The following is a 20,893-nucleotide window of genomic DNA, read 5'->3' as shown; positions in this document are numbered from 1 at the left end:
CTGAGGGTTACTGGAGTGGTGGGGGGTGGGAGGGATGGGGTGGCTGGGTGATGGATGTTGGGGAGGGTATGTGCTATGGTGAGTGCTGTGAATTGTGTAAGACTGTTGAATCACAGACCTGTACCTCTGAAAGAAATAATACATTATATGTTAAAAAAAAAATAAGATAGTAGCAGGGGAAGAATGAAGGGTGGGAATCAGAGGGGGAGATGAACCATGAGAGACTATGGACTCTGATAAACAAACTGAGGGTTCTAGAGGGGAGGGGGGTGGGGGGATGGGTTAGCCTGGTGATGGGTATTAAGGAGTGCACGTTCTGCATGGAGCACTGGATGTTATACACAAACAATGAATCATGGAACACTACATCAAAAACTAATCATGTAATGTATGGTGATTAATGTAACATAGTAATAAAAAAAGAAAAAAAGAAAAAGAAACAAATAAATACATACATACATACAATACATACAATAGCCCAGGAAAAAAAATAAATGGAAGCTATAGCTATTTTTATTTCTCAAAAAAAAAAAACCAAAAAGAACTAGAGAGATCGCTGTCTGAGATGGTACACTTTTTTAGCAATATATACTTATTTAATAAGAATTTAAAAATTAGAAAGGCCTTCGACTATGCAAACGTTTGGGTATGCTCCTTCAGCTTCTTACATATGGTAGGTAGACAATACAGTTTTCTACATAGTATTTAATCAACCATAAGAAGAACCTCAGATCTTTAGCAAAGGTTTTACTTGCTGAATTCTCTAATAATGAAGCAATTTTCTTTTTTTTAAGATTTTAGTTATTTATTGGAGAGAGAGCAAGAGAGAGCACTAGCGGGGTGTGGGGAGAGCACGAGTCGGGGAGGAGGCAGACTCCTCGCTGAGCAGGGAGCCTGATGCGGGGTTCGAGCTCAGCACCTTAGGATCATGACCTGAGCTGAAGGCAGACACTTAACCGACTGAGGCACCCAGGAGCCCAGTGAAGCAATTTTCTAGGCCAAAATAGCTTTAAAGATTCCTTCACCAACCATTTCAAGTGTAGTAGCTTCTTTTCCCCCAGGTAGTGGCTGACTTAGTGCAGCAGATATTATGGAATTCATGATTTCAACATATAAAAATAAAGACATTTAATGAGAATTTATAGAATACAGTCAGATCCATTATCATGTTTCTGTTCCAAAACAAGCATCTACCTTAGGCATTAATTTCCTCTTAACCTGTCCTTGAGTTAAACATTACACTGTTGAAATCTGGTCTCTTTTTCCATTAACCTTCTTGTCTTCAGGGTGATAGAATTTATACCTCTCTGCTACTAATCTTCATGCTTCTCAAGTATTTAGAGAGAACCAGGTTTTGAAATCCCTTATCTGCCAATGTTCTTCTATAAAGGAAAATTTGACTAAACCTGGTACTTGAAAAAATGCAACAAAGGTTCCCGCACCAGTGAAATTATTCCGAGTGTCATGAGTGTTCACTCCCATTGCTGAAAGTGCTGTCATATTATCAGTACCTAGTCTCAACTGCCTAAGTGGGAAAATAAAAAGACAGACTATATAGTATGGAAGAAGCATTAAGAAAGGGTGACTGGGTGGCTCATTTGGTTAAGCGACTGCCTTCGGCTCAGGTCATGATCCTGGAGTCCCAGGATCAAGTCCCGCATCTGGCTCCCAGCTCAGCAGGGAGTCGGGGTTTCTCCCTCTGACCCTTCCCCCTCTTATGCTCACTCTCATTCTCTCTCTCAAATAAATAAATAAAATCTTTTAAAAAAAGCAGCATTAAAAAAAGGAAGAAAATAATATAGCTTTGAAAACTGAAAGGCACTTTCCTTTTTTTTCCTTTTAGTCTTATAGTCCTCCAAATCAAAAGAATAATGGTTTTGATGCATTTACAATCATAACATAGTTCAGAAAGATGTTTCTTACATTTTACATAGATCACCAATGAAATAGATATCTATATCTGGAATCTGGGTAGAGAATGAATAGAGACTGTAAATGTTTCCTGTGTAGTCAATTGGAACTTATTTTATTGTAAATAAATATTGTACCTTCATCTTTCTTTGGCTGGTTCTTTTCCCTGGGAGATGTTATAGAAATCATTGAAATCTCAGAATATTTTTTAGACTTTTAAAATATTCAATATAAGAGATACTTAATAAGCATTCAGGGATTTTTGAGAAACACCACCAGTATTTTTGACTATGTCAATTCTTTTTTTTTTTTTTAAGATTTTATTTTATTTTGACTGAGAGAGACACAGCAAGAGAGGGAACACAAGCAGAGGGAGTGGGAGAGGGAGAAGCAGGCTTCCTGACAAGCAGGAAGCCCGATGCAGGGCTTGATCCCAGGACCCTGGGATCATGACCTGAGCCGAAGGCAGATGCTTAATGACTGAGCCACCCAGGTGCCCCATGCCAGTTTTTCATCCATACTATTCTTCACTGGTCTGCCTGGCTGTGCTGCTATTTATTACTTAACCTTCTGCTATATGCATTTAATCTATTTTAATTGTGCTTTTTCTCATGTGTTTCTGTTCTAATAACTATTAATTGATCTTACATGTGATCTTACTAATCATGATTCATTTTTGATATTCCTAATTTCAGTATTCAAAATTAATTCAACTTGCAAAATTTGAGTAATTTGCCTTTCTGCTGCTGCATCTTATATTGTCTTAATCTCTTTTCACTACTGCAATATACAGGAGATAATGATGTCTAGTAGTATCTTTATTTTCAGATTCAATTTTAAAAGGTTCCCTTAAAATTAACTGGCTTAGATCTAATTGTAGTGAATTTTGTGGCTAAAATTAGTTTCACATATTCACCATGGGGATATATTTTTATTCTCCGGACACTTAAACTTTGCCAGGGGTCTTCCTTTAAAAATGTACTGGAACTGAACATCCTTTCCTATATATTTCTCTTCATACACATTGAAAAGGTAGTATGTAGTAAGTTCTTTGATATGTTTTCTGGGTTTCATAGTTGTTGGGTTGCGTACTACTAGAACATACTTCAGTGGTTACCTAAAGGTGAGCAAGCAGGAGAATTATTTTGGTTTCCATTCAATTCACTAATCCGTACTTTCCCTGTCATATAAGTTCCAACTTCCTTTAAAGCATAATATCAGGTAATATAAGGGACAAAAAATAAGGGATATGAGTCAGTTTGCATAAACAAACACAATGCCTACCAACCTGTAATAGACTGAAGGAAGAAATCACAAATTATCAGCAAGAGGCAGTTGGAACTAGGCTTGAGGTAAACAGACACACAAACACCATGTCAGCCATGATAAAGAGCGTAAATTTGAACAGATGTCACTTCTAGAGCAGCAGCAGGCAGATTAAACAAAATTGGCTTTGGATAAAATCCAAGGGAGAAGAAGAAAATATGAAGCCTGTAGAAGCACAGTGTCCAGCAGCTCTTCTGTAGTAATCATATCTCAGCTGGGTAGAAAGAAACAAACACCTGTTGCTTAAAAAGAAAAAAAAAATCAGCAAAACCCAGGATGATCAAATGAACTAAAAGTGTGGGGTTTTTTGGAAAGACACAGGATCAAATAGAGTTTGATTTCAATAGTCTATATAAATAGCAAGATGTAGGTGAGATGCTCATTTATCAATCTTCTCCGTATATCATGACATTGATTCTATTAATAGATGTGCTATTACTGTGTCATTAGCCAGACAATATTATGAGGAAGTCCCACAAATACGTATGCATGTCAGAAATAAATCTAAGAATTTAGATTAGTTTGATAACATTTAGTGTGATTTTGTCCAGTCTGGTTATGGTTTTGGAGGCAACTTTAAAACAAAATGATTGTGTATATATATATCAGCACTAACCATAGTTGTAAATCACAATATAAATTATAGTTTCAAGAGACTACTTTTCAAACCTACTTTTTTGCATTTTTCAAGACTACTTTTTGCATTCTTCCCTCCTATATATAGAAGTCCCCTGAACACATTATGTTCTTTCATGTCCAGGTTTCCCTTTTTTTTTTTAATTTTATTTTATTATGTTATGTTAATCACCATACATTACATCATTAGTTTTTGATGTAGTGTTCCATGTCTCATTGTTTGTGCATAACACCCAGTGCTCCATTCAATACATGCCCTCTTTAATACCCATCACCAGGCTAAATCATCCCCCCACCCCCCTCCCTTCTAGAACCCTGAAGGGGGGAAATCGGAGGGGGAGACGAACCAGGTTTCCCATTTTAAGCTGAATTGCCCATTTGAAGCTAATTTTTCTAACCCGTTTTATATATATATATATAATGTGCCTAACTTACAGGCTTTTGTAAGAATTAATTGTAATAAGTTTAAACAGTAAACTGTAAAGTGCTATACAAATGGTAGTAATTATTTTTCTAAGTGTAAACACGAGCACTTCAAGTGCCTAGTATGTGTACTATGAGCAAGACAATAAGTAGTTACTTCTTTTTTTCTGAGCAATTACAATGTGCCAGGGACTTTACTAAATTCTTTGCATACATCATCTCATTTAATTTCTACCACAGCTAAATGAAATAGGTACTATTACTATTTCAACTTACAAATGAGAAAATTGAGACTCAGGATGGTTAAGTAACTCTCAAAGGTTAATAGCTAGAGTAGGATGTGTTCAAGGTCTGTCTGAATCCAAAGCCCATGCTACCCTCACTTACCTCTAAGTGAGTGGGTGATACCAAGATACAAGGTACTGTCCCTGCATCTCAGATACTTCCAACTGTGTTAAGGAAACTATAGGCAACCATAACTGAAATTCTTTACCCTTTCCCTTGTTTGATCTATTATAATAAAAAGTTATTTAATTTTATGTTTTCTTGTAAAATTGTTAGTAACTTTTAAAACTCCCTACTCTTTATGTTTAGAGTATCTAAAACAGTTTTTCTTTTTTTATTTTTTAAAATATTTTATCTGTTTATTTCAGAGAGGAATATATATAGAGAGAGCCCAAGCAGGGGGAGCAGCAGAAGGAGAAGGAGAAGCAGGCAACAGCTGAGCAGGGAGCCTGATGCTGGGCTTTATCCCAGGACCCTGGGATCATGACCTGAGCTGAATGCAGATGCTTAACCAATTGAGCCACTCAGGTGCCCCAATAGTTTTTCTCTCTTAACCAGGGATGCATATCAGTATTGTCTGGGTTACATATTTGGAAATTACCATCAGAAGTTCTGATTTATTATTCTTGACTGAGAACAACTTTCCTGTAATAAATCAGTATCATACACACTAAGCTAAATAAGCCAAAAAAGGCAGAGATGATAAAGTGATTTTAACTGGTTTCTGAGAGTAAAATAGCACACAAACAAACAAAAATAAGTATGATCTGTGACTGAAGGATGTTACCTCAGATTTTATGCATTTTGAGCAAAAGTATGTGATTACTTTTTTTGATTTGGAGAAAAAAGAGCATAAAAGAATAAGATAAGTTTATGTAAGTGGAGAAGAGACAGATGGTTGTAGCAAGAAGTGGATGAAAGATATATACACAGAGGGTCTCTTTGTAATGGAAGACACACTGTGCTTACATGTAGGCTAAAGATAAAGAGATAGAAAGGAAGGCTAAAAAATTAATGCTCTTGTGCTGGGAGTAAGGTGTGGGAGGAGATTTAAATTGTGGAGAAAAGGGAAATGCAATTGGAATAGTTCAAAGACAAGCACAGTGATCAAAGGTAATGATAAATGTGGGATTGAATCAACTCATTTGGGCACTAATCCACAGAGATTTCTTTCAATGTTCAATTATTCACATGTAAAAGTGAACATGACAGAAGGTTCAATTAATCCAGGGCTAGAAATTTTGAAGGACAAATGCAAAAGCAGAACAAGTGGTCTAGATAATTAAGGATGATAGTAAGAAAATAAAATGGTGAGTCAAGGTGGAACACATTGGCTAGAAAAGGAAATAAATTCATTAGGAGCTAATAAAATGGGAGAAAATGAAGTACCAGGGACTGATGTATTTAGTGAGGTCATAGACCATATGTAGTAGGGAGGATAGAAAGATAATAGGAATTAAAAGAACTCATTAGCAAGTAGGTTATTCAAATTTGATACTTCAGAAATAAAATGGTTATGAAAGATGGCAAGATTCATGATATGGGAATGAGTGGCTGAAGTGGCATAAAACTGGTATTTAATGCACAGATAAATATAGAATTCATCAAGAATGGTGGCAGGCATTGTGATACAGAAGGAAACATGTGAGAATCAATATCTTTAAAGAATATTAATAGTGACCAGAGTTTTTAAAATGTCATGGACAAGGTGGAATAAAAGAGAACACAATTGGATTGTAGAGACATCAGAATAATGCTTTAATACGAGAACAGAGAAGTTACAGTTTGAATGGAACACTGGTAATAAAAAGTGTGTACTCCCACCTCATGATCTTGTGTACATGAACCAACCAACAGGTATATTAATTAAAATTCTTAATTGTGGTATAAACATTAAAAGTAAAAGCACTGAGGCAACTTTAGAGATTTAGAGAGTAGGATCTAATGGGCGTCCTCACCAACAAACCTCTGTTGAAATTAATGAACACCAACAACTTTTGGCCTTTGTGTTACTTCACTCTCAAGATTCAAATCCAGAGAGAAAGGATCTGATTGGCCTAATTTGTGTCATATATATGAATCTGTCAAATATACATGAATATATATTCTGACCTTGTCCATTTTAGGTACACCCATATTTTTTGAAATCCTATCCCCACATACATTTGATCATTAAACAATGTCAAGGTTAGGGATGCTGACCATCTATGCAATCAAAAATTTGAGTATAACTTCTGATTCCTCCCAAATTTAACTACTAATAACTTGCTGTTGACTGGAAGCATTATCAATAACATAAAGAGTTGATTAACACATATTTTGTATGTTATATATATTATATGCTGTATTCTTAAAACAAAATATGCTAGAAAAAAATGTTATTAAGAAAATCATAAGGAAGGAAATACATTTACAGTACTATACTGTATTTATAAAAATAATCTGTGTAAAGATGGCAGAAGAGTAGGGGCCTCATTTCATCTGACTCTTGAATTTAGCTAGATAACAATCAAATCATTCTGAACACCATGAATTCAACCTGAGAGGTAAGAAAAGAATATCTGGAACTCTACAAGTAGAAAAGCTACCACTTTTTACAAGGTAGGAGGTGTGGAGAAGTGAATCTGAGGAGAGATATTGAAAGATAAACGTTGCAGGGGAGGGAGCCTCTGTAAGCCGGCTACTGGAAAATGATATAGCCCTGGAGGGCAATATTGGAACCTTTAGAAATCTGCTCCAGTGAGAGACATCCCTGTCTGAAAGGGGCTCAGGGGGTGAAACAGGCAGAATTCTAGGAGGGACAGTGTGGTGTCAGGATCCCTGGAGTCACTCAATTAACAGGGATGCCTGAGCTGGTAGAGTTCCCAAGCAGTGGAGTGGTGAAACTGATTATGGTCAGCAAGCCCAGGAGGGGGATCTTAGCTCAGTTAACCATAAACTGTGAGCTGGGGCCAATCGAGTGACCCAGGTGACCGCTCTCTGCCTGAGAACCCTGCAGAGGACTGGAATTCGGGGACCCTCCACCATCCCCCAGGAGGGGTGGAGTGGGTGTGCACACAACCGGGCAACAGCTCTCAGGGTGGGGGCCTTGTAAAGGAGTATCCAGCGATGCTCCACCTTCCCCTTGAAGATCCAGATCGGGCGACCACTCTCAGTGCCAGGGCCCTACAAAGTGCAGTAATGCAGGACACTCTGACTTCCCCCGGAAGGATCAGTGTGGGCGCACACCACAGGGGTCTGCAGAGTTTGGCACACACAAAAGTGAAGACCATTTCTCCCAAGGGTTTACTGAAGAGAGGGGACCATGATCTTTTGGCTCTGGGGCTGGAGATCAGGGCATGGCCATTTTTATTTTGATCCTCTAAAGAGGCTGGCAATCATTCATGGAACAAAAGCCACACAGAGGACCAGCATACATTGAGCCTGACCCCCTGGCAAGGGGCAGTGCAACTCTGCCCAGGCAAAGACACCTGAGAAGCAGTGCAGCAGACCCCTCACCCAGAAGACCAACTGGAAGAACAAGTGCACAGCAAGTTTACAGATCCCACAAGACTGTAAAACTTGAGTTTTACACTGTAAAACTTGAGTGTAAAACTAGGGGAAAATAGTATATAGAATTTGAGGTTTTTTTCTCATGATTTGTTTATCTTTCAGTTTAAAATTTTCCATTTCTTCTTTTTCTTCTTTTCTTTTTCAACTAGTTTCTTATTTTATCAACTCATTGTTTTTAAGTCTTTTTTTAACTTTCATTTTTTACATTTACGTTTTAGAGATAGAGTCTCCATTTTTGGCTTCTTTTCACTCTATTCAATTTTATTTTTGTATATATATAAGTTCTGCTTTCTTTACAATTTTGGGATTTAGTGTCTTCTAACACACAGACCAAAATACACTCAAGACCAAGTGGATCACCCTGTTTTGTCCACCCTGTGAGATTATATTCTTCCTCCCTGCCTTTTTTTTTTTCTTTTTCCTTTCCTTTTCCTTTTTCTTTTTCTTTTCTGTTTTGGATTCTTACCTTTTTGGATTTGTCTAGTGTGCATTTTCCTTGGGCCATGGTTGATATTTTTTATTCTTTTCACTCGTTCATCCATTCTTCTCTGGGCAAAATGACTAGAAGGAGGAACTCACAACAGAAGAAAGAACCAGAGGTAATACTCTCTGACACAGATCTAATCAATATGGATGTAAGTAAGATGTCAGAGATGGAGTTCAGGATAACAAATATAAAGTTACTAGCTGGGGGCGCCTGGGTGGCTCAGTTGGTTAAGCGACTGCCTTCGGCTCAGGTCATGATCCTGGAGTCCCGGGATCAAGTCCCGCATCGGGCTCCCTGCTCGGCAGGGAGTCTGCTTCTCCCTCTGCCCCTCCCCCTTCTCATGTGCTCTCTCTCATTCTCTCTCTCTGAAATAAATAAATAAAATCTTTAAAAAAAAGTTACTAGCTGGGCTTGAAAAAAGCATAAAAGACACTAGAGATCTCATAGTGCAGAAATGAGATTTAATCAGGCCGAAATTAAAAATGCTCTGAGATGCAGTCTAAATTGGATGCTTTAACAGCTAAGATAAATGAGGCAGAAGAGAGAGTAAGTGACATAGAAGACAAGTTGATGGAAAGGAAGGAAGTTGAGGAAAAGAGAGAAAAACAACTAATAGCCCGTGAGCAGAGGTTTTGAGAAATCAGTGATGCCATAAAATGAACTAACATCAGAATTATTGGGGTGGCTAAGGGTGAAGGGGGGGCAGAAGGTACACTGGAGCAAATCATAGCTGAGAACTTGCCTAATCTGGGGAAGGAAACAGGCATAAATGTCCAAGAGGTAGAGAGAAGCCCTCCCAAAATAAATAAAAATAGATCAACACCCTGACATATAATAGTGAAGCTTGCAAATTTCAGAGATAGAGAGAAAATCCTGAAAGCAGCTCAAGACAAGAGGTTCCTAACCTACAGAGGTGGGAACATTAGCCTGACATCAGACCTATCCACAGAGACCTGGCAGGTCAGAAAGGGCTAGCATGATATATTCAGGGTAGTAAATGAGAGGAACATGCAGCCAACAATACTTTATTCAGAATGGATTGAGAGATAAAGAGCTTCCAGGACAGACAGAAACTGAAAGAATATGTGACCACCAAACCAGCCCTGCAAGAAATATTAAGGGGGATCCTGCAAGTGAAGAGAGACCCTAAGAGTCATATAGACCAGAAAGAAAAGAAACAATCTACAGAAACAAGGACTTTACAGGCAATACAATGACATTAAATTCATATATTTCAAGTTACCCTGAATGTAAATGGGCTAAATGCTCTAATCAAAAGACACACGGTATCAGGTTTGGATAAAAAAGCAAGACCAATCCATATGCTGTCTACAAGAGACTCATTTTAGACCTCAAGGCACTTCCAGACTGAAAATGGGGGGGTGGAGAACTGTTTACCATGCTAATGGACCTCAAAAGAAAGCTGGGGTAGCAATCCTCATATCAGACAAATTAGATTTTAAACCACAGTCTGTAGTAAGAAATGAAGAGGGACACTATATCATACTTAAAGTGTCTATCCAACAAGAAGATCTAACAAATATAAAAATTTGTGCCCTCAACATGGGAGCAGCCAATTATATAAGCTAATTAATAACCAAAGTAAAGAAACACATTGATAATAATGCATTAATAGTAGGGGACTAAGCAGAAGATCAATCATACCTATTCTACTGAAGCTGTTCCAAAAAATAGAAATGGAAGGAAAACTTCCAAACTACTTCTATGAGGCCAGCATTACCCTGTCCTAAAACCAGACAAAGACCCTATCAAAAAGGAGAATTATAGACCAATATCCCTGATGAACATGGATGCCAAAATACTCACCATGATACTAGCCAATAGGGTCCAACAATACATTAAAAAGATTATTCACAGGGCACCTGAGTGGCTCAGTCAGTTAAGCATCTGCCTTTGGCTCATGTCATTATCCCAGGGTCCTGGGATCAATCTCCACATCAGGTTCCCTGCTAGCAGGGACTCTCTTCTCCCTCTCCCTCTGCCCTTCCCCCCTGTTCAGGCTCGCTCTCTCTCATGCTGTCTCTCTCAAATAAATAAAATCTTAAAAAAATAAAAGGATTATTCACCAAGACCAAGTGGGATTTATTACTGGGATGCAAGGATGGTTCAACATTCACAAATCAATCAATGTGATAGAGCACATTAATAAAAGAAAAGACAAGAACCATATGATCCTCTCAATTGATGCAGAAAAAGCATTTGACAAAATACAGCATCCTTTCTAGCTTAAAACTCTTCAAAGTGTAGGGATAGAGGGAATATACCTCAATATCATCAAAGCCATCTATAAAAAGCCCACAACAAATATAATTCTCAGTGGGGAAAAACTGAAAACTTTTCCCCTAAGGTCAGGAAGATGACAGGGATGCCCACTCTCACCACTGTTGTTCAACATAGTACTAGAAGCCCTAGCCTCAGGCGCCTGGGTGGCTCAGTTGGTTAAGCGACTGCCTTCGGCTCAGGTCATGATCCTGGAGTCCCGGGATCGAGTCCCGCATCGGGCTCCCTGCTCAGCAGGAAGTCTGCTTCTCCCTCTGACCCTCCCCCCTCTCATGCTCTCTCTATCTCATTCTCTCTCTCAAATAAATAAATAAAATCTTAAAAAAAAAAAAGTCCTAGCCTCAGTAATCGACAACAAAAAGAAAGGCATTCAAATTGGCAAAAAAAAAGTCAAACTCTCTCTTTGCAGATGACATGATACTTTATGTGGAAAACCCAAAAGACTCCACCCAGAATTCATACAGCAATTCAGCAATATGGCAGGATACAAAATCAATACACAGAAAACAGTTGCTTTTGTATACACTAACAATGTGACTGAATAAAGAGAAATTGAGGAATCCATTCCATTTACATTTGCACCACAACCCATAAGATACCAAGAAATAAACCTACCAAGGAGGTAAAGGATCTGTACTCTAAAAACTACAGAACACTTATGAAAGAAAATGAGGAAGACACAAAGAGATGGAAAAACATTCCATGCTCATGGATTGGAAGAATAAATACTGTTAAAATGTCTATGCTACCCAGAATAATCTATACATTCAATGAAATCCCTATCAAAATACCATCGACAGTTTTCACAGAGTTGGAACAAACAATCCTAAATTTTTTAAAAGATTGTATTTACTTATTTGAGAGAGAGAGAGTGAGAGAGAGAGAACATGAGAGGGAGGAGAGTCAGAGAGAGAAGCAGACTCCCCACCGAGCAGGGACCCTGGTGCGGGACTTGGTCCTGGGACTCCAGAATCATGAGCCAAAGGCAGTCACTTAACTGACTGAGCCACCCAGGTATCCCAAACCTAAAATTTGTATGAAATCAAAGAAGACCCCAAGTAGCCAGAGGAATATTGAAAAAGAAAACCAAAGCTGGGGGCATCACAATGCCTAACTTAAAGCTATATTACAAAGTTGCAATCATCAAGACAGCATGGTACTGGCACAAAAACAGACACTTAGATCAATGGAACAGAATTGAGAACCCAGAAATGGACCCTCAACTCTATGGTCAACTAATCTTCAACAAAGTAGGAAAGAATATCCAATGGAAAAAGTACAATCTCTTTAATAAATGGTGCTGGGAAATTTGGACAGACATGCAGAAGAATGAAACTGGACTATTGTCTTACACCATACACAAAGATAAGCTCAAAATGGATGAAAGACCTACATGTGATTTAGGAATCCATCAAAATCCTAGAGAAAAACAAAGGCAGCAACCTCTTCAACCATGGCTGCAGCAATTTCTTGCAAGACACGTCTCTAAAGGTAAGGGAAACAAAAGCAACAATGAACTATTGGGACTTCATCAATATTTAAAGCTTCTGCACAGCAAAGGAAACAGTCAACAAAACTAAAAGGCAATGTATGGAATAGGAGAAGATATTTGCAAATGACATATCAGATAAAGGGCTGGTATCCATGATCTATAAAGAACTTATCAAACTCAACACCCAAAAAACAAATGATCCAGTCAAGAAATGGGCAGAAATCATGAACAGACAATGAAGACATACAAATGACCAACAGACACGTGAAAAAATGCTCTACATCACTCATCCTCAGGAAAATACAAATCAAAACCACAGTGAGATAATACCTTACAGCAATTAGAATTGCTAAAATTAACAACTCAGGAAACAGCAAATGTTGGTGAGGATGTGGAGACAGGGGAACCCTCCTACACTGTTGGTGGGAATGAAAGCTGGTATACAGCCACTCTGGAATGGCTGGAGTATGGAGGTTCCTGAAGAAGTTAAAAATAGAGCTAGCTTATGACCCAGCAATTGCACTACTGGGTATTTACCCCAAAGATACAAATGTAATGAAAAGAAGGGGCACCTGCACCACAATGTTCATAGCAGCAATATCCACAATAGCCAAATTGTGTAAGGAGTGGAGATGTCCTTCAATGGATGAATGGATAAAGAAGATATAATCTATATATACAATGGAATATTACTCAGCCATCAGATATTACTTAGTCATTATATAACTAAACTTCTTCCCAAATTGCTTCAATATCCATTAAAGGCTGAGGCCATACAAAGTGTTATACCAATGGTAAAAGACCTAACTACTCAGGGGTTAATTATTCTCTGTGCCAGTCCCTCTAACATGCTGATTTAGCCAGCCCAGAAACCTAATGTGTGGGCATGGTGATTTGTCTAGGACTTTAGATCTATTAACAAGATAGTCATTCCCCATTTCTTCGTTGTTCCAAACCCAAATACCCTTTTGTCACAAGTTCCACAAGACTCAAAATGGTTCACTGTTGTAAACTTTTGTTCAGCCCTTTTAGGCATCCCCATAGATTCCAACAGTTGATATCTATTTACTTTTACTTGGAACAATCAACAGTATACCTGGAGAGTCATTCCTCAAGGGTTCACTGAGGCCCCTTCTTATTTTTCCCAGGTACTTCCACCAAGATTTAAACACCTTCTAGTTCTCTAGGAAATTGACCTTTTTACAATACATTGACAACTTTGCTATGCTCAGTTACCAAGGAGCCATCCATAAAATATTCCATTTATTTGCTGCAACAGCTGAAAAAGGACATAAAATGTCTAAACAGAAATTATAATTATCTTTGGACACTGTTCATTACATAGGTCATTATCTAAGCCCTAAAGGTATCCAGTTATCTCCAAAAAGCATTAAGCTAATCCAAGATTTCCTAGGCCCACAACTAAGCAACAGCCTCAAAGATTTTTAGATCCACCTGGCTATTGCAAGCTATAGGTTTCTAATTTTCCTTTATTGGCTTCCCCACTCTATGAACTTACAAAAATTTCAGTCCTTGAATCTCTTCCTTGGGAAGATAAACATGAGCAGGTTTTATAAGACTAAAACAAATTCTATAAGAACTGCCTGCCTTGGGGGGGGGGGGACTGCCTGACTGTTCAAAACCTTTCACCTTATTTGTACATGAAAGAGATAACCAACCTCTGGGAATGCTTACACAAGAACATGACAGTAAATTCAAGCCTATTGCCTATTGTAGTATGCAGGTTGATTCAGTTGTTCATGACTATCCTAATTGCCTAAAGGCTATAGCTGCAAATGCAAAGTTATTAGAAACCTCAGCAGACTTAACCGTAGGAAATTACATTTATTTTCAAATGCCACATGCTGTTCAAAGTCTTCTTAACTCCGAATCAACTCAACAATTTTCTGCAAGCAGATTAACCTCCTATGAGATCCTTCTGCTTTAAACATCTAATCTACATCTTAAATGCTGCAATGTTCTTAATCTTGCTATATTACCACCCCTGCATGTTGAAGGAGAGCCCATGACTGTGAGATAATAACGTCTCATTTCATGACACTGTGTTCTGATTTATGAGACACCTCTTTGGCTAATCCTAATCTAGTCTTGTTTGTTGATGGGTCATATTGTAAAAATGAGAAAGGGAACTTTAAAACTAGTTATTCTGTTAATACCCAATATGAATTACATGAGAAGGGTAATCTCCCACAAGCTAAATCAGACCAAAAAACAATCTATGCCCTTTCCAGAGCATGCCAGTTATTAGAAAGACAAACTGTTAATATTTATACTGATAGCCAGTATGCCTCTGGAGTCATCTATGATTTGGGGATGTTATGAAAGCAGAGAACTTTCCTTATGTTTTCCGTGACCCCAATAAAAAAAGGACAAAAAATAATTGACCTTCTTACTACTATTTTCTTACCTTCTTAAATTGCTGGCATCAAAATTGAGTCTCACACTAAAAAGCCTGGACCTGAGTATCAGAGAAATGCCCTAGCTTGCTTTCATGCAAAGGCAGTAGCAATATAATCTATATAAACTGTGACACATTAAGATCCAGTCCACTCTACTGCAAAAGATGACCCCTTATTGCCAAACTATTGTCATTCTGATGTCCTTGCAACATGGTAACAGTCTGATCCTGAATCAGAGAAATTAAGATGGGCAAACAATGGCTGTAAGCTAAATGAACAGTTGGAGCTATGAGAAACCCACGATAGCCCCTTGATTCTTCCCCACTCTCTCGCAAACTATTCTTTGTTTTTTGTTTTTTACAATCCGTCACCTACCATGGTACATTTAAAATGATTCAAAGTATAGATAGACATTGGTGGGGAGACGTCTATAAAATTGCAAGAACAGGATCCCCTGGTCCTCCCTGTGACCAATTTCTCTTCTACTCCTAATGTCACCACAGACTGTTATTGATTCCTCTTAGAAGTCTATTACTGAGGGGTGCCTGGGTGGCTCAGTTGGTTAAGCGACTGCCTTTGGATCAGGTCATGATCCCGGAGTCCCGGGATCGAGTCCCGCATCGGGCTCCCTGCTCAGCGAGGAGCCTGCTTCTCCCTCTGACCCTCCCCCACTCATGTACTCTCTCTCTCTCTCTCTCATTCTCGCTCTCTCAAAATAAATAAATAAATCTTTAAAAAAAAAAAGGAGTCTATTACTGATTTCAACTCTTACAGTCAGAACATCCAATACTGTGATTTTACCTTTCTCTAATTTTGACTCTACTTGCCCAGTATGACATAAATACCTATGTAAGTCTTAATACACTTGCACCTCCACATTCTTAAAATTATCTAGATCAGATCTGCCCCTACTCACTACAGGATCTCACCAACAGAACCCATCTTTGCAAGATATTTAGAATAATTCTTTTTTTTCAGGCTAAGATATTTATTTCCCAAATGTGCTGAAAACATAACTGACCCTTGGCTTGAACAGGTAAATGTGGCAATACCTGTGAATGACTCCATTAACAATACCATCTTAAAGGAAATGGTTTGTCTTTGTCTGTAGTGACTATCGTTCTCCTCAGGCCTATGAATGCCTAGATAGCTAGCACACAGGTGAGCAATATCTCTTAGGTTAACTAATCATGTCCCTAATTTTCCACAAATGAACTAAAACATATCACTAGTTGATTCTCCTAAATTTACATGAATTAGAGTAGACCTGCCAGGAGGCACTCATGACTCAGGATTTGCTTCCCTTGGCAGAGCCATACTTCCCTGGTTAGGAGTAAATGTAAATGAGAATATAATCAGAAACCTCTCCTTAACTCGGGAATATTGCAGAATTTGCTGCAAAGACAGCAATTGCCTAACAAAGATCCTTAGACCCTTTAGCTAAAGCTCTTCTTGATAATAGGATAGCCCTTAATTATCATTTAGTGGAGTAGGAGTTGTTTGTGCTGTGGCCAACACCACCTACTGTACCTGGAAGTTGAAACTCAGTTACGTAAGATTACTGAACAAGCCATTTAGCTTAAAAAAGTGACTCTGTCAGTGGGGTCTTTCTTTGACTTACTTGATTTTGATTACTTTGGGTCTTGGGGACCATGGTTCTGAGGTACAATCCAAATGCTGGGAATTATCCTGCATATAATAATCATGATAATCTCCATTGATGCATTATATTCTCTTAAAAGATTTAAATGTATGTTTACATCCACTAACTGCCAAATGATTTCCCTAAGACTGGGACATTAAGAAAGGAATGAAGATAATGATTGACTTAAAAATTTTGGACCTGAAGCCATAATCTTTGAATATCACAGGTATTAAACAAAAATGTCATGACCTAAGGGTACTATACAAAGAGCAACAAAAGCTGCAAGTGGTAGCTGAGGGTGACACTAATGCCCTAAATTTTTATCATATCTCTCAGTTAAGTTGAGAGTTTGATCAATATGGGGGAATTGTCAAAAAGTAGACAGTAGGGCCAAGATGGAGTGACTTGTGCTAACCCCCCCACATCAGCAAACCAAGACTTAATACCTAACCTAACTGAAGTTTTAACCTCCCCCAAAAATGTAACCTTTAACCAGCCAAACTGAAATTACCTGTTTAGCGAGGGTGAGGTAACCTGCTTGATAGACCCCTTTTGTTCCTCTTAGGAGGACAACCTTGTCTGAAACAATGCATTCTTTGTTAATAACTTTTTTTTTTTCTGATCCTATTTGCTAAAGGGGGAATTGCTGCCCAATTCCTGAATCATTGAATAAAACCAATTTAATCTTTAAATTTACTTGGTTGAATTTTGTTGTTTAACAATAACTTTATTTTTTTCATATAGAAAACCAGTTTTTCCAAAACCATTTGTGAAACAATGTATTTACCACAAATTTTTAGTACCAAATCTATTGCATTTTTCAGAACTTTCATTTATAGCATTTTATTTACACTAGTTTTTCATGTGTACTTACAATTAATTTTTAATCCTTAGAGATCAGGAATATGGAAAAATGTTTCCCTCCTAGTTTTGTATCTGAATCTTAAACTAATTTTGAAAATTTAGAAGGATTTGCCCTCATTTTGGGAGAAAACATAGAGCTGAAAGAAGTGTTTTTGTTGTCAGTGAATTGCTACCATCGAATGAGGACTGGTAATCAGGCTACTTTGTGAATCTGTTCTTACTCTCAGTCAGTGTTTGGGTTATATGTTGTACTGGTGTTAAGGCATGGCTTGGTCCAAAGTTAGAGAAGGAAAAAGAAAGATCTATTTCTACCTCCATTTCAGGAATGTGGCTTCTAAATAAGCATTCTTTTAGAGTCAGGTTTTGATACCATGTTAACTAATGGTGGGCTATAAAATATATTTCTATAAGAATGTACAGTATATTTTGGTCTTTTATTTTAGGTACTAATATTACTTTTTTATAGATAATTTTTGGGAAACAGTAAGATGGCATCTTGGTATTTCTGCTCTTCTATTTTTCTTAGAAGCTGAAATTCACATTTAAGACCATATATAAAGGCTTTAGAATAAAAACACTGATAGAGTTAATTTCTATATCAGGGCCCACAAAATGGAGGCCACCCCAGTGACCCAGTCCACATCACAAATATAAACCTATGTCAGAGTGCACTTAGGTGCAACACCTGTCAAGGAAACTTAACATACACCAATCATAATCCTCCAAATCAGCTTTAGTTAGCTTACCTTACCCTAGAAAACAGGACCTGCTAGGCCCTTTCACCCCATATTTTTATTATCTTTATTTTTATTCAAGTATAATTAACACACAGTGTTATATTAGTTTCAGGTGTATAGCATAATGATTCAACAGTTCTATGCATTTCTCATTGCTCATTAAGACAAGTGCACTCTTAATCCCTTTTATCTATTTCACCCATCCCTCCACCCATCTTTCCTCTGGCAACCACCAGTTCTCTGTATTTAAGAGTGTTTGTTTGTCTCTTTTTTCTTAATTGTTTCTTAAATTCCAGATATGAGTGAATCATATGGCATTTGTCTTTCTTTGACTGACATATTTCATTTAGCATAATACCTTCTAGGTCCATCCATGTCGTTGAAATGGCAAGATTTAATTCTTTTTTATGGTTGAGTTATATATATATATCACATCTTCATCTTCATTATCCATCCATTCATCTATTGATGGACACTTGGGTTGCTTTTAGCCTTATAAGGAAATACCTGACTCCTAGCCAATCAGGTTCTGTTTTTGCATTGCCACTTCCAACATTCTATACAACTTGTTCTGGCCCAAAATCCTTTGGAAGACTGCTCCACTGCTTGTGAGGCACTGTACTCCCCCAAACCATGAGTTGTTTTCCCTTAAACAGAGGACATCAAACACACTACTAAATTGTTTCAGTTTTGTCATTTGGCAATATTCATGAAATGTACATTATAACAATGTTTTTCAAATGCCTGTTGAGCTGTTAATTGCAATAGAACCACTAATGGAGAAAAATATATAGATGTAAGTTCTTGGGACTCAGCCTTGAAGACTGAGATTTCATAGATTTAGGATATAACCTCAGAAATCACTCATTAAAAAAAATTCTGAAAAGATTCTCATATGTGCACAGATTTAGGAAACCTGGCATCACAGTAAACAAATCTGATAAATCTGTAAGATGAAAGATATGAATATCGTGAAGAAAAGCAAATACAACTGTCTTAACCAATGTTAGTTTTTGCTACTTTGTTATCCTTTTTGATATTTAGTTATCCTTTTTTTGTTATAATTAATGAATTTTACTCATGCCTGATGTACATAATTAAAAAAAAATTAGGCTTATGAGGCTGGAAGAAAATGTGTGATGGCAGCAAATAACTTTTATTTTTACTTGCTGATTTTAAAATTTACTTATTATTTAACTGATTCATACACATATTTTGTGTGGTCTTCAAATGATTTTGAGTATATTTCATGAGGTGCTGACTCAATTTCATGGAGCATTTTCACAGAGAGTACAAAATTGAATGAAAAGCTTTAATTTTTCTGTAGTAATTAATACTAACTTTCCTAGTTAATCCAGGGCTCCATGTGGATGATACAAAAAAAGCTTACTTCATTTAATATGCATAACAGATGCCATTATATTTCTACACATCGAATAGTGTTTTCATATTGTTAAGAATTGAGTGTGGTATTTCAATCTGAATTGTTGCAGTTTTTTTCAAGTCAGTAATACAAGCCTACAAAATTAAAATGCACTACTTGTGTCAAACATAACAAAATCATTATTTGTTTATTTTATAAGGTGCTAATAAAAAAGATTAATGATACTGCTGGATAATGAAACAATCTGCCAAGAGGCAAGCCCCAGAATACAGAGTGGCACAGGAGTGAGGAGAGCTCAGGAAAAAAAAAATCCTTTCTTTGAATACATTCAACAGAATTCTTTTTACCATCCAACTGACATTGGGTGTTTAAAAGAATTGGCTTTCTTTTTATGTGTTGCTCAAATGTCTTGGAGATTATTCACCTACAGACAGAAAGCATTTGCATTTGAAGAGATTTTTGTCAACAATCAATAAGGGTATTTGACCTCCATAAAAGCTCTATTTCCTAAACAAAGACACCCACACTTAAAAATATTACACACCTTTACATCTCATTAATGCAGATCTCACAACTCAAATTGATGACAGTTCAAACAAGTTACCTTCTGAAGATAAAGAAGAGTTCTACCAAAAAATTTACAGTTCATTAAGCTCAATGGGGAGAAGAGGGGTGGCTAAAGTTTTTCTTTTATCTAGGAAACTATTTCAAGTGTTTTCAGTGGCACAAAATTACAAGTATTTGCATACAAAAAATCATTCTTTCCAGTTATTACAGTCCCAAATTTCCTGTAGTAAGCTATAGTTGATTAACTTAGTTATCTGTGCCTGGTGAATCTGAATGCTTAGAAAATCAATGTGATAATAATTAAAAAAATAATGATGGCAACCATGTATCAAATGCCTTAGACACTAGATGTATAGTTCTTTACATATATTGCTTCATATTGTACTAAATGTATGTAAGGTACATATTAATTTACAGCTAAGAAAACCAAGGCTCAAAGATTAATGTGCCATAGGTCACATAGCTTTAAGCAGCAAAGTTGGCTTGAAAACCTTTGATCTAAACCAATAGTTTTCAAAGTGTAGTCCTTGATCCAGCAGCATTTGTTGTTGATACAAATACTCAGGCCCTACTCCAGACCTGCTGAGTCAGGAACACTGGGAGTAGAATCCAGCCACCTGCTTTTAAAAAGTCCTCCAGTTTATTCTGACACATGCTAAAGTTTTAGAATTATTAATCTAAATAATAGCAATAATATCTATACTTATTATATTACTGTACTATGTTACTGTACTATAGTAACCATTTGACTAATACCTAGGTTACGAGGTTAAGTATTTAATTTCTTGGTATATTAGTTTTCTGTATTACCAAAAACTGTACTTAAAACTTGAGTATTGTGGGGGCGCCTGGGTGGCTCAGTC

This window comes from Leptonychotes weddellii, chromosome X (genome assembly GCF_054177405.1).
Source record: "Leptonychotes weddellii isolate Sample4059 chromosome X, ASM5417740v2, whole genome shotgun sequence".
Taxonomy (NCBI): Eukaryota; Metazoa; Chordata; class Mammalia; order Carnivora; family Phocidae; genus Leptonychotes; species Leptonychotes weddellii.
This window is presented reverse-complemented; position numbering follows the sequence as displayed.